Here is a 15,061-nt window from a genome sequence, read left to right on the forward strand (position 1 = left end):
ACATGTGTGTGCCTATGAAAGTCCTGCTTCTCAGCACAGATAGATTCAGTGCTGCTTATGCGTAGGTTCATTTTCCTCACCAAATTTTTCTGCCTGGATACCTCTGATACCCTCTGCTGCTGCTCTGTTTTGCTTTCCTCTGCACCGCCATTCTACTATTCATTTTCAAAGCATGTTTCAAGGGCTGTATCTTAAAATTGTCAAATATATCTCTTGTCTGAGCTATCTTGAAAGATGAAAGGAAAGCATGTGAAAATAAATCACATCTTTAAGAATCTTTTGTAGAGCTGGTTTGGTGGAGATGTATTGTTTCAATTTTGCTTTGCTATGGAAGGTTTTTATTTGGCCTTCAGTTATGAAGGAGAGTTTAGCTGGGTACAGTATTCTTGGTTGATAGTTGTTTGTTTTTAGGGCATGGCATACATCATTCCAGGCTCTTCTTGCTTTGATTGTCTCTGCTGAGAAATCTGAGGTGATTCTAATTGGTTTCCCTTTGTAGGTGATTAACCTTTTCTCCTTGACAGCTTTAAGGATCTTTTCCTTGGTCTGAGTTGATCCTGTGTGGATTATAATGTGACGGTGGGATGTCCTATTCTGGTCTGGTCTATTTGGAGTTCTAAAAGCTTCTTGTATCTGAATAGGCCTAAAGCTACCAGCACAACTATGTTTATTGCAGCATTATTTACCATAGCTAAGATATGGAACCAACCCAGATGCCCCTCAGTAGATGAATGGATCAAGAAAATGTGGTATATATACACAATGGAATTCTATGCCTCCATCAGAAAGAATGACATTGCCCCATTTGTTAGGAAATGGAAAAACGTGGAAAAAAATTATATTAAGTGAAGTAAGCCAGGCCCAAAGAAACATAGGTCCCATGGTTTCCCTTATTTGTAATATCTAGTATATGTATGAGTCAAGCGGAAAAGGTCAGATAATGTGATGTCAGGAAAATGAATCCTTAGATATGTATCTTAATGTTTTTTTCTTTCATGCATGTGTTTTTAACACATTTATAAGATTATCTCTTTGTTGCTTTGTATGTCCCTCCCCCACAGTATAACCCCTGCTTTCACTATATTTGATGTCAGTATAACTTGTGGAGGAGATGGGGAAAAACCAGTTGTTTAAGGATACAGGTGGACCTGTTGCAACAATGAGAAGTACAAGTTGTCATGTCCAAAACGAGCTTTACAACGTCCGTGCGGGGGGGGTGGGGGAGGGGGGGAAGGAGAAGGATTGGAATTGGGGGGGAGGGGGAGGCTGGGAAGGGATGTGAAGGGTAAACAAAGGAGGAGGCTGCAATGCTTGGTAAGAAATGTACGCATTATCCTGCCCATGTAATTGTAACTCCTCTGTATAGTATGTTCACAAATAAAATTAAATTAAATTTTAAAAAAAGAAAATAAATCACAGAAGATTAAAAATGTTCAATTCCATAGAAAGAAGAGACAATTCACATTTAAAATTGACACACATTTGTAAACATTGGTAATTTTTATGTGAAAACTATAAACATGGCATAGTTTGTAATCCTCATGCCTGTAATTCTAGCTATCCAGGTGACTCATGGCTGGAGGCCAGGCTAGGCAAAAGTTAACAAGACCTATCTGAGAAAGAAGTCAAATGTCATGGAGGTGGAGTAGGAGAACCACAAACCGAGGACAGTCGAGGCAGGATCCTAACTGGAAAATTATACTAAAAAGCAAAATGGCTGAGAGTGGCAGAGTGGCACTCAAGTGGTAGAGTGCTTCTCTATCAAGTGGAAGACTTGGCATTCAATACCAACATCACTACCACCAAGACAAGAAGACTACATTGGGTCAACTCTCAGCTGTGACATTCCTATAGAAGTTTTAGAGAGAAGAGTACCAAGGTCTACAATCCACTCTAACTCACATTAAATGTAAATTGATGTGGCAATAAGTGGAATTTTTTAAAAGATAGTGTACAGAGGGGTTACAGTGACATGAGTAAGGCAATGAGTACATTTCCTATAGAGCATTATTACTCCTCCTTTGTTTTTCCTCTACTATCCCTTCCCTCCCACCTCCTAAATTCCTCCTTCCCAGCCCCCGAAGTTGTAAAGTGCATTTTCAACATATTGTTGTATACACTGCTGTTTTTAATGTACTATGTGACTTTTTTGTTTTGTTTGTATGTTATTCCCCTATGGTATAAACCCTATTTTCACTATATTTGATTCCCGTGCACTGCATCTTGCATATACAGTTTTCTTTTTTTCAGTAAAGAGTTAAATAAACGTTAAGTAGAAGTTAAATAAATAAAAACAAAGAATGCTAGTTTACCTGTGTGGAAAAAAGCAGGAAATGGAGAGGTAAATCAAGAAGACATGGCAGATGGGAAAGTCCTAGTGTTTACTATAAGGCCTATAGTTTCATATTCACAAGTAATGAATACTTAATTACAGATTGACCAGTAATTAGTTCACTATGTATGGGTACAACATCACATATATTAAATGTTAGCAATAAAAATAAATATAAATTATTGGTCAATCTAGACTTATAGGGGCTCACTCTAAATTGTTTCAATATTGCTATACACTTAAAATTCTTTAAGAATTGACAAATATGACTGTATCTAGTTAAAATGTTTCTGGACATCAAAGGAAACATTTGTCAGAGTCAAGAGACCACACACAGGATGTGAGAAAAACTTCACCAGCTACTGAATAGACAAAAGATATCCAGAATATACAAAAGTTCCAAAAATATAATAATTCAATTAGCAAATGGGAAAATTAATTGGACAGTTCTCAAAAGTTCAAATAGCTAGTATAATGGAAAAAATATTCAACATCTTTTGTCATAAAGGAAATGTAAATCAAAACTACACTAATGCTCCACTTTATCTCACTTCAAATGGAAATCATAAAGAAAACACATGACAATAAATGCTTCTTAGGGTGGAGGAAGAAAGGAAACTTCATATACTGTTAGTAGGAATATAAACTAGAGCAACCACTATTATGGAAATCAATAAGGAGATTTCTTTTAAAAAATAAAGCAGATATACATTACAACCTTGCAATACCACTGTAGGAGATGAATCTGAAAAAAGTAAATCAACATTCAGAGAAATATGTATAGACCCATGTTTGTTGCAGTGCAACTCACCAGAGCTAAATTAAAGGAATCAAATTAGGTTCCCCAAAACTGATGAATAAAGAAAAATGAATTATGTCATTTATAGAAAAATGGATTAAACTGGATATCATGATGTTGAACAACATAAGCCAAGGTCAAAAAGACAAATATTGCATGATTGGTCTCTTTTGTGGAATTTAGACCTAAAATCTTGTTGGTTATGATTACAATAATAATGGGGCATGAATGTAAAACAGGGGCTGTTTAGGGGGGCAATTAGTGGGAAGTGGGAGAGTAAAAGCAAAAGTACTGAGGAGTAAAGCAGACTGAAGTACATTTACATACACATAAACATATGACATATGTGTGTCAATGCTTTATTTACTGATATATCCTCAATGCATAAAGCAGTAACTGAAATATATATGGTGCTAATAAATACAATTGGATAGATATCTTAAGCTTATATTATTACCAAATGTATATGAGGGATTTATTGGATAATTGTTAAACTTTGAGTGATGTAGAGTGAAATTTAATAAATCCAATGTGTGTAGATTTGTATAGATTGATGAGAATCTTGATATTTAGCATCTGGTTGTAGGATGACGGAAATCATGAGAAACTTTGTTACCTGATATTTCAATACGCCATCCAAACAAAAACTACATTGGCAAAGACAAGGGAGCTACCCAAGTGAAGTATCTCCTCACTCATTCAGAAAATCAGCCTTCCCTAAAAAAAATGTGTGTTCTCAAAAACTGAAAGAATGACTAAATAACAGGGAAAACGAATTGGGCAAATAAACCAGTAAAAGTAAGACTAGGGTGGAATTTTTATCTGTAATATGAGAAAAAGATAAGATCAGAATATAAAGTTCACAAATTCACAAAAATTCAGAAATAGAGTGATGGTAAAAGAATGAATGCAGAAAAGCCTAGCAGTAGAGTCAAGGAGCAGAAAAAAATTCAGGTCAAAGCAGCAATAGCATTTACCCAGGTTTGTTTTTTTTTCCTGTGATAATGCAGCTTAATAAAACAATGTATTCCTTGAAGTTCTCATTACAAAGAAAATCATTTGTTCACACAATAAATTCTAGTTCATCTTACTATAAATATAGTCTTTGGGTAGGCAATGCCTTGAACAAATTTATAGACTTAATCAGACATCATTAAATCCTTTAGTACTGAGGTAAAAGAAGGATCGGCCCCTCCTACAGGCATCATATGCAATTATTCCAGCATAATTGCTGGAAACTCTTCACACGGGTTTATATGTGTGAAACTGCAATAACTCATGAACACATCATCAGGTAGGAATTCCTGCACACCCTTCTCAGAACACTAGCTTTTTGTTCCTAAATCCTACCGTCTGGAAAGAAGTTTGCTTCATCTACTTGCTAACAAGTAATGTACACATCTGCTCTTGCAGTACGCTGTTTAGAAGAGAGATGATTTCTCATTGTGCGTGTTCTATCCCATACTGAGTGGGATAAAAATGCATAGTCTAAGGGACACACACACACACACACACACACACACACACACACACACACACACACACACACAATACTTATTCCTTGTCATAGATTTACTTATTTTCTTTTCCAGCTAAAACATGTCTCCTCTAATTGAGGTAGCATTGGAGACCTTTTGTCTTCACTCCACCCCCTCCCCCTGCCCAATGTACAGATTTGTATGCTACATAGGGTGTCAGACTATTTCTTCTGAGTTGTGAATCCTTCAAAGGAAATGGGTTTTGAGTAACACAGATGTCTCTAAGTCTTATCAGAAATGAAAGTTAACTCATAAACTTTGATGGGTCTTACATGCAATGATTAGATTTCAAAGTGGATTGTTTCAGGAAAAGTCAATAATGTAAGCTATATAAGTTTCTGTACATAACTTTGAAGTATAGATCATCAAATATAAGTCAACATGCTTCTCATATATTGCTTCTCATGATATTTATATATCATATTTATATATCATATTTATATATCATGTTTATATTATATATCATATTTATAGATATGTTTATTAATGAATATTTAAAAATAAAGGATAAGTATATTTAAAATAAGTTTATACAAATTGTAAGCTTTTATTCATAATATATTAATTTATAATAAGATTATTTATAAATAAATATGACTATGATGACATGGTGTTTGTATTTCAAAGATATTCAGAAATCCTCTAAGTAGCTAATATCAGAACTCAGATCAATCATGTTAAAATTGTCATTTTTCCTTCTGCTTAATGACAGATTTACTTGTGTGTATAATTGAGCCATTTCTCTACCTATCTTAGGGAACAGTTTTCTAAATAGACTGCCATGTTCTAAAACTCAGCTTCTTTTAACTATTTTACACAAAGTAAAAGCAATGACCTTTGTAATTAGCTTTACTAGTATTACTCCTGTATAGAAATCTAACCACATTTAGGATGACAATAAGATAAATCAAAATTGTTAGCATAGACTTCTAATTATGAGCAAGATGTAGTAAAGAAAGGGTTTATTTTCCTCAGCCTGAAATAACTAACAAACTAGACAAGATGTATGAAGCTATGTCATGCATTGAACATCAAGCCTTGGATGTACGTCCTCAGGAAGAAATGAATGCTAAGATGACATCAGTTTCCTTCCTGGATAACATAGGAGAAGAAGAATCATGAGCAGAGGCTATATTATCTCCATGAGATAAGAACAAAGTTGGGTTTGCAGGACAGATTACAAGAGATCACCAAATCTGCATAAGGGCACAGTCTCCTGCTAAATGCTGATCACTGCACATGTAATAAGATACTATGTGAGGCCAAGAAAAGAACCCAAATGGAGCCTTACATAATAATATTTTATGCTTCCATCAGCCAGTGAGAAAGCGTCCTAATACATACCATCTAGTAGAGTATTTAAGCACATTATCTCTGAGGTACAGTAACACTGGCTCTAGATCAAAGGCTACTTTGGTCCCATATATATAAAAGCTTCAAAGCAAGTCTCAAAAAACTGAGTAATGTCTTAGAAGAGGAACACATAGACACAATGTTGATGTGCCTCTGATCATATAAAACAATATTTATTGAAATAAACTTCAGGAAATGGAAACAAGAGGCTTTTTTCTTTGTTCTTTCCTTTTCATCTTCTTTGTTCATTTATCTGTCTTTGAGAGGGTAGGAGAGAGAACAGAAATGGAAGGACAAAGGGTGAACAAAAGCAGCAGTGGTACTCAGTAGAAACTATGTTGAAAATGAACTAAACAACTTGTGGGCAGAGATGGGACGGAAAACACTGGGAGATAATGAGGAGTGACATTTTCCAAAAAGAAATACTGACTAGCTGATTTGTGAAACTATAACCTCTCTGTACTTCATCTTTATAATTACAATAATAATATACATCAAAAATTTAAAGGTAATGTGACTACACTGGAAGACAGAAAGAAAAATGTTTTCACAAAATGTCCAGTGTCCTAATTGGAAAATTTCTAATGTCTGGCATCCAAAGAATCAGGAAAATATTATTCATTAGTCTGGGAAACATCAGCCTCCTAATAAACTAGAAATACACAATGAGTTTAATTGAGAAATAGGGTTTTTAACTCAGTAATCCTAATGTGTAAGAAGGTAAAGGAAGCATGCCAGATAGAAAATAGGAAGAATATAGAAAACAACTAATCAGCTGGTTGCTGAAGCATCACAACCAAAATCCTAGCTACTCAGGAGGGTGAGATCTGAGGACTACAGTTTGATTCCAGCCCAGGCAGATGAGTCATGAGACTCTTGTCTCTAACTACCAAAAAACAGTAGAGGTGAGGTGTAAGTGGTAGAGTAGTAGCCTTGAACAAAAATCTAAGTTAGATCTTGAAGCCGAGTTCAAACCCTAGAATAAGAACACCTTAAAATGTTAGTTTTAGATATAAAAATAATTATAAAGACAATATAGCACATTATCTGATTGTACATCACCTTAATAATAATAATGATAATGGTAATTATGTTTCAGTACATTGGCTTGATTCTAAAAGATCTAGATTTTATTCCTGTCAATTATAAGGTTAATATATTGAGACTACCATTTTTCCCAGGGCTCAAGTTCCTTACCTTTCAAAATGAGGTTGTTAGCCTGACTAAATAAATGTAAGAAGATGAATTCAGTACTTACAATGTAAAAGACTTCCCGGTAGGTGGTAGATCGCTTTAGTGGGAATGGTGATGAATTACATATTGCTTTTCAGTGATTTCAGAATGATTTTGCATTTTTATTGTTACAGTAATACCTCCTTGATGAATTGTCCTAGCTATACTTTAATCAAATGGCCTTGAGTTTTATAAGCTTCACTCTCTTCCCGGAAAATCGATTTCTTTTTCACATAAAATACATAAAGAGATCACCTAGTTGGATGACAACCATTCAAAAGGAAATGTATTCATTACCTGAATCATGTAACTGCAGCCTCTCCTTTAAACTTTTTTAAATGCATAAAATCCACACAAATAGAAAAGGCGATGAGAACTGGTGAAATGTTCATTGTCATGCTGCCCCTTGCAGTCACACAGTTAACAAGTGTGTATTTGTTGGTGATGTTTTCCTCTATTCCTGGGCCTCGGTTTCTCATCCATAAAGACAGATACAATCAATAGAGGATCTTAGGTTACTTTTAACTGTACAACTGTTGTTCAGAAACTGTTCTCTCATTGCAGAGGCTGTGCGCCAAGGAGGTTTTCAAATAAGTGTCCTCTCTCCCCCACTTTCTCCCCCTTCACCTCCCTTCACTCCTCTTTCCTCACCCATTTCCCATCTCCCTCTGGCTTCTTCTATGTGTTGTTTCTTATAGCAATGGAGAGGTTAGAAGGGGAAGCACTGTGGCTGTTCCAGGGAGGTGCTTGGTGTTCCCGAAGCTGCCTGGCTGAGAAGGTTGAGGATTGTGAGGATTATACAACACAACAGAATATGACTTCAAGTTACTTCCTGCTCTCTCCTACTTGCCAAACATCACATTTTCATAGAAGAATTTTACATTCACTCAATGGCTAAGTTATAGTATGGGGTCTATAAAAGTGGGGTGGTGAGTAGAGTTTCTTTCTCAAGTCAGAATAAGGTTGAGGAAGTGAGAGTTTACAATAGTTATAATAAGAAAATGGTTATGAGCTAGGACGAGTCAAGATTCTTGGGAACTCCTCACTCTCGGTCTAAGAACCTTGTGCACGAAAGTCCTGACAAATGCATGCCAGCATGCACACATTCCTGCTCCTCGCCTGTCCAGTTAAAAGGGGCTGGATTTGCAATTAGTGATAGTAACATCTATAGACTTAAGAGGGAAATTAGTAATCATAGAGAACATACAATAGTAATATAATGTATATAGAGAAGGCATCAAAAGATTTAATAGCAGTCCTAAGTCCTAAATGGAGGCCTAAGAATCTGAGTTTTGGAATCTCCCTGATATTTTGATGCATCTACAGACCTGACAATGACATTTCTAAAGTTCACCAAGCAGATTTGAGATTAGGGACAGACAAATGAAGAAGAGCAGGAGAGGAGAATGCAGTCAAGAATTCAAAGTATATCCTACAACAAATGAGGGAAAGAATATGTTGGAAGGGATGAGGGAGAATGATGGAAGGGATGACATTGATCAATACTCATTTTATTCATAAACTGCTTTGTTAAATGGCAACTCAAGATAATGAAAACAATTTAAAGTTGAAAAAGATCTTGAAATCCCTGACTGGATTTGCAATTATTGATAGTAGCATCTACAGACTTAAGTGGGAAATTAGTAATCATAGAGAACATACAATACTTATATATAATGTATATAGAGAAGGCATCAAAAGATTTAATAGCAGTCCTTACAAAAGATAAATTTATCCAATAAATATCTTCCAAACTGCTACTGAAAATTATTTTTATATCGTACTCTTTTACAGTATTGTTTTACTTAAAAAATCACTGATACTTTTCACCTCCTATGAAGATAATGCTCTAATTCTTTTCTTTGGTATTTCAGTCTTTGCGCACATCTTGTTTCAATTTTTGCATGTTGTTTCATAAATACAATTTTTCTGACACAGGTGTAATCTAAGATTATGTTTATTTTGCTTATCCTCAAATCTCTTAATAAAACAACTGCTTCCGTTAAGAAAAAGTTAGATATTTGTATTTGTAAGATTTTAAGTGGAATGCTGAGCACACGTTCTTTGAAACCCAAAGCACTGAGATGCAGTAGTTAGTGAGTAGATTGAAGAAATTCTTTGCGAAATCATAAAGAAACCAAAAAGGAGTGTAAACAAAAGAGAAATGTTTAGAAATTGACATTTGAAAGAAGAGAAATTTTATTTTTATATATTCACTTTTAGTAAAATAAATCTCCATCTTAGCAAATAAAACATTTTACATCAAAGGCCATGTGAAGTAATCACAAGCTCAGGTAGTGAGGAAATATACAGAAAAAATTTATTAGAGAAGGAAATCATGGCACATCTTAATGAAGGAATAATAAAGAGTAATGAATTTTTAGAATGCATGCATCCTGTAGAAGGGCTGATAAATAATAAATGAAATGTATACACATTATGGTTCTATTTTTAATACTAGGTATACATAAATACAATGAATAAGAGGGGACAGGAATAAAATACTAAAATACTGAACAATCTCTGGGTGCTAAGCTTATATGATATTTTTGTTTTCCTTTGTCTTAAATGTATAATAAAAGTAAAATGGCAATAATTGCTATAATAAAATAGGTGCTTTGAAAGAAAATGATCTCAATGTTGTTGTGCCCAAGTGGCAGGACCCCACCAAGAAGATCACCGAGAGTCAGACTTTAGAGCTGCTTTAAAGTTTTATTTAAATGGGCTACAGCTCGGGCCTCATCCTACACTCCAACACAGTGGAGCCTAGAGGAGAGCCCCAAGCTAACAATTTGCAGGGCTTATAAAGGCACATAACCAGGTGTTTGGATTACCACCACGTGTTGCTTTGCTAGCTGAGATCAATAAGCAACAAATGATCACTGCCTCAAAAATAGAATTAACCCTTCATAAATATTGACATGCCAAAACTAAACCAAGATGAGTTAAACCATCTTAACAGGCCCATATCAAGCATTGAAATAAAAACAGCAATAAGAGACCTCCCAGCTAAGAAAAGTCCAGGATCAGATGGTTCTAAAGTGGAATTCTACAAGGTCTTCAAAGCAGAGCTCACACCAATACTCCTCCAACTCTTCAATGAAATTGAAAGAGAAAGTTCACTACCAAACACATTCTATGAAGCCATCATAACCCTCATCCCAAAACCAGGCAGGGACTAATCAAAGAAAGAGAACTATAGGCCCATTTCTTTGATGAACATTGATGCAAAACTTCTCAACAAAATTTTGGCCAATCGACTTCAACAATTCATCCAAAAAATCATACACCACGATCAAACAGGATTCATTTCAGGGATGCAAAGCTGGTTCAATATATGCAAATCAATTAATATTATTCATCACATCAACAGGAGCAAGGACAAGAACCACATGGTTATCTCAATAGATGCAGAAAAAGCATTCGACAAGATCTAACACCCCTTTATGATGAAGGTTTTGGAAAAATTAGGAATCCATGGAACATTCCTCAATACAATAAAGGCTGTATATGACAAACCTACAGCCAGCATTATACTTAATGGTGAAAAACTAAAGCCATTTCCTCTTAACTCAGGAACAAGACAAGGATGTCCACTCTCTCCACTTCTCTTCAACCTCGTATTAGAATACCTAGCTACAGCAATAAGACAAGATGCAGACATAAAGGGGATCCAAATAGGGAAAGAAGAAATAAAACTCTCCCTCTTTGCAGATGACATGATCTTGTATTTGAAGAATCCCATAGACTCCACTCCCAAATTACTCAAGCTGATTCAAAACTTTGGCAAAGTAGCAGGGTATAAAATTAACCCCCCCAAAAGCAATGGCTTTTCTGTATGCCAACAACCGGAAAAGTGGGGCTGAAATTAGAAAAGCAACTCCATTTGTAATAGCCCCACAAAAAATAAAATACCTACGAATTAACTTAACCAAAGAAGTGAAGGACCTCTATGATGAAAACTTTAAAAACTTGAAAAAGGAAATCAAAACAGAATTTAGAAAATGGGAAAAACTCCCATGCTCCTGGATTGGCAAGATTAACATCGTGAAAATGGCAATACTTCCCAAGGCTATCTACAAATTCAACGCGATACCTACCAAAATTCCACCCTCATTCTTCAAGGAAATAGAAGAGGCAATCCAAAAATTCATATGGAACAATAAAAGACCCTGAATAGCAAAAATGCTCCTCAACGGAAAGAACAGTGCTGCAGGAATATCAATACCAAATTTCAAACTCTACTATAAAGCCATAGTAATCAAAATAGCTTGGTACTGGCACAAGAACAGACGTCAGGCCAATGGAATAGAATTGAAAACCCAGAAATGAACCTACAGACCTATAGCCATCTAATCTTTGATAAGGGAGCTAAAAAAATAGAATGGAGGAAAGACAGCCTCTTCAGTAAATGGTGCTGGCAAAATTGCTTAACTACTTGTAGAAAACTAAAGCTAGATCCTTATATATCACCCTGCACCAGAATCAACTCCAAATGGATCAAAGACCTCAGAGTCAAAACAGACACTGAAAACATTACAGGATGGAATAGGAGAAACCCTAGGTCTCCTTGGCCCAGGCCGAAATTTTCTTTATAGAGACCCGGAAACACAACAAATCAAAGAAAGGTTGGACAAATGGGATTGCATGAAGTTACAGAGCTTCTGTATGACCAAGGACATAGCTAGCAAGATCAATAGAAAGCCCACAGATTGGGAGAAGATCTTCACTAGCCATACAACGGACAAGGGTCTCATATCTAAAATATACTTGGAACTCAAAAAATTAAATCCCCCAACGACAAATCCTCAAAGAAACAACTGTCCAATAAATAAGTGGGCTAATGACAAAGAGAAACTTCTCTGAAGAAGAAAGAAGGATGGCCAATAGACACATGAAGAAATGCTCAACCTCCTTAGCCATAAAAGAAATGCAAATCAAAACAGCATTGAGATACCACCTCACCCCAGTTAGAATGGCAAAAATCAAGAACTCTAATAACAACAGATGCTTGAGGGGATGTGGACAGAAGGGAACCTTACTGCATTGTTGGTGGGAGTGTAAACTTGTTTGGCCACTTTGGAAAGTAGTATGGAGGTTCCTCAAAAGACTCCACATAGAGCTCCCCTATGACCCAGCAGTCCCACTTTTGGGCATTTACCCAAATGTTTACAAACAAGACCACACTAAAGCTACCAGCATTATTTATATAATGTTTATTGCAGCATTATTTACCATAGCTAAGATATGGAACCAACCCAGATGCCCCTCAGTAGATGAATGGATCAAGAACATATGGTATATATACACAATGGAATTCTATGCCTCCATCAGAAAGAATGACATTGCCCCATTTGTTAGGAAATGGAAAGACTTGGAAAAAATTATATTAAGTGAAGTAAGCTAAGCCCAAAGAAACATAGGTCCCATGATTTCCCTTATTTGCAATATCTAGTATATGTATGAGTCAAGCAGAAAAGGTCAGATAAGGTGATATTAGGAAAATGAACCCTAAGATATGTATTTTAAATGTTTTTTTCTTTCATGCATTTGTTTCTAACGCAATTATAATATGATTTCTTTTTTGCTTTGTATGTCCCTCCTCCACAGTATAACCCATGCTTTCACTGTATTTGATGTCAGTATAATTTGTGGAGGGGAAGGGGAAAAACAAGTCGTTTAAATAAGGATACAGGTGGACTTGTTGCAACAATGAGAAGTATAAGTTGTCATGTCGAAAATGAACTTTTACAACTTGGGGCGGGGGGAGGATTGATGGGGGGATGGAGGATGGGAAGGGATGGGAAGGGTAAACAAAGGAGGAGGCTACAATGCTGGATAAGAAATGTACTCACTATCTTGCCCATGTAATTGTAACCCCTCTGTACAGTATTTTCACAATAAAAATAAATTAACCCTTCATTCCCCCCTTTACTTATGGCCCTAAGACACAATCTTGTGGCTCCAACCCAAAACTAAACTCCAACAGCTCTCAATCTTGAATGGGTATACTCCCACTCTGACCTTAGCCATACTATTAAACAACAATACCAATAACAATCAGTCCATTTTTCTTTTCTTGAGGCTTACCCAGAGTGGTTGGGTAGGATGCTTGGAGACTTCCCGTGTTTCCCCACGGTCGTCCAGGGCAAAAGGTTCTGCCGGTCTGGTGTTGGAGCAGTGGGATCCAAGCAGCAATGCTGTCCACCTTGAGGGCAGTGGGTGTAGCCAGTAGCACCATGTAAGGTCCCTTCCACCATGGTTCCAGAGATCTCAAGTTGTGCCTTCAAACAAACACCCAGTCCCCTGGTTTAAATGAATGGGGGGTAGGAGTAGAAGCAGAATCATATAATGCTCTAGGCTGGTGCCACACAACTTTTGTGGACAAGTTATAGATAGTCAAGTTTACATAGAAATTCAGTATCACTCAAATCAGCAAGCAATTCAGTGTGAAGGCTAGGAATAATGGGTGGAGGATGTCCATACATTATTTCAAAAGGAGTAAAGCCAAGGGTGAATTTCTTACTCTAAGCAGGGCAAAAGGAAGGAGCAATACCCAGTCTGTCCCAGTCTCCAAAGCCAATTTAGTTAAGGTCTCTTTTAGAGTCCGATTCATTCTTTCTATCTGCCCTGAACTCTGGGGTCTATAAGCACAGTGCAGTTTCCAATCCATCCCCAGTGCTGCAGCTATTCCCTGACTTACTTTTGAGATGAGGGCCGGTCCCTTGTCTGACCCAATGGTGGATGGGAAGCCATACCTGGGTAGGATTTCTTCCAGGATCTTCTTAGCCACGTTTGCAATCTCATGCTTTGCTCAACCCATCCTGAAAAGGTGTCTACAAAAACTAGCAAATATTTATATCCAAATTTTCCAGTTTTAATTTCTGTGAAGTCTACTTCCCAATACACATCTGGCCTATCTCCATGAAGGCTCCTTTTGTAACCGGTTGATTGGGGGCATTGGTGAGCTGACAGGCTTTACAATTTTTAACAATGTCCTCAATGATTTGATTTCCTTGCCTAATTTTTACTTCTGAGTGTCAGAGCAAGTCCTGCATTCTTCAGGTTCCCATGTGAGAGGCCTGATGGATTCTCTTAAAAATCCCCTTGCCCAATCTTTGTGGCAAGATAAGTTTCCCCTCACAAGTTTTCCACCAGTCTTTATTTTCTTCTCTGCCCAGGGATTTATAGGCCATGGGAATTTTCTTTATCCACTCCAAGTCTTCTTGGGAGTACTGAGGCTCAGGAGGCAAAGTTCGTGGCCCTTGGTCTACTAGAGTCAGTACTTCCGCTCTGGGCTGGAGGGCCGCCTGCTAAGCTGCCTGATTGGTCAAGTTATTTCCTTTGGTTATATAATCAATTACCTTTAGATGGCCAGGGCAGTGCATAATGGCAATATTTGCTGGTTCCCATATGGCCCGGATGAGGCTTAAAATTTCTTGTTTGTTTTTAATATTCTTTCCCTCAGCTGTCAGCAGCACCCTCTCTTGGTAAATGACTCCATTATCATGCACGGTGGCAAAAGCATACTGACTGTCCTTGTAAATGTTTAGTCTCTTCCCTTTTCCCATCTGTAGGGCTTTTGTTAGTGCCACTAGTTCTGCTCTTTGTGCAGATGTTCCCTGGGGGAGTGCTTCTGCCCACACTATCTCAGTGTCCATGGTGACTGCTGTGCCCGCATACCTTTTTCCATCTTGAATGAAACTTTCTGTCTGTGAACCAAGTATGCTCGGCATGCCATAGTGGTGAGTCCAATAAGTCTGGCCTCTTTTCTTTGGCCAGGTCTCTCTTTTCACACTCAATTTC

The sequence above is a fragment of the Dipodomys merriami genome, unplaced genomic scaffold, assembly GCF_024711535.1.
Source record: "Dipodomys merriami isolate MVZ:Mamm:240054 unplaced genomic scaffold, mDipMer1.0.p SCAF_27, whole genome shotgun sequence".
NCBI classification, from domain to species: Eukaryota; Metazoa; Chordata; class Mammalia; order Rodentia; family Heteromyidae; genus Dipodomys; species Dipodomys merriami.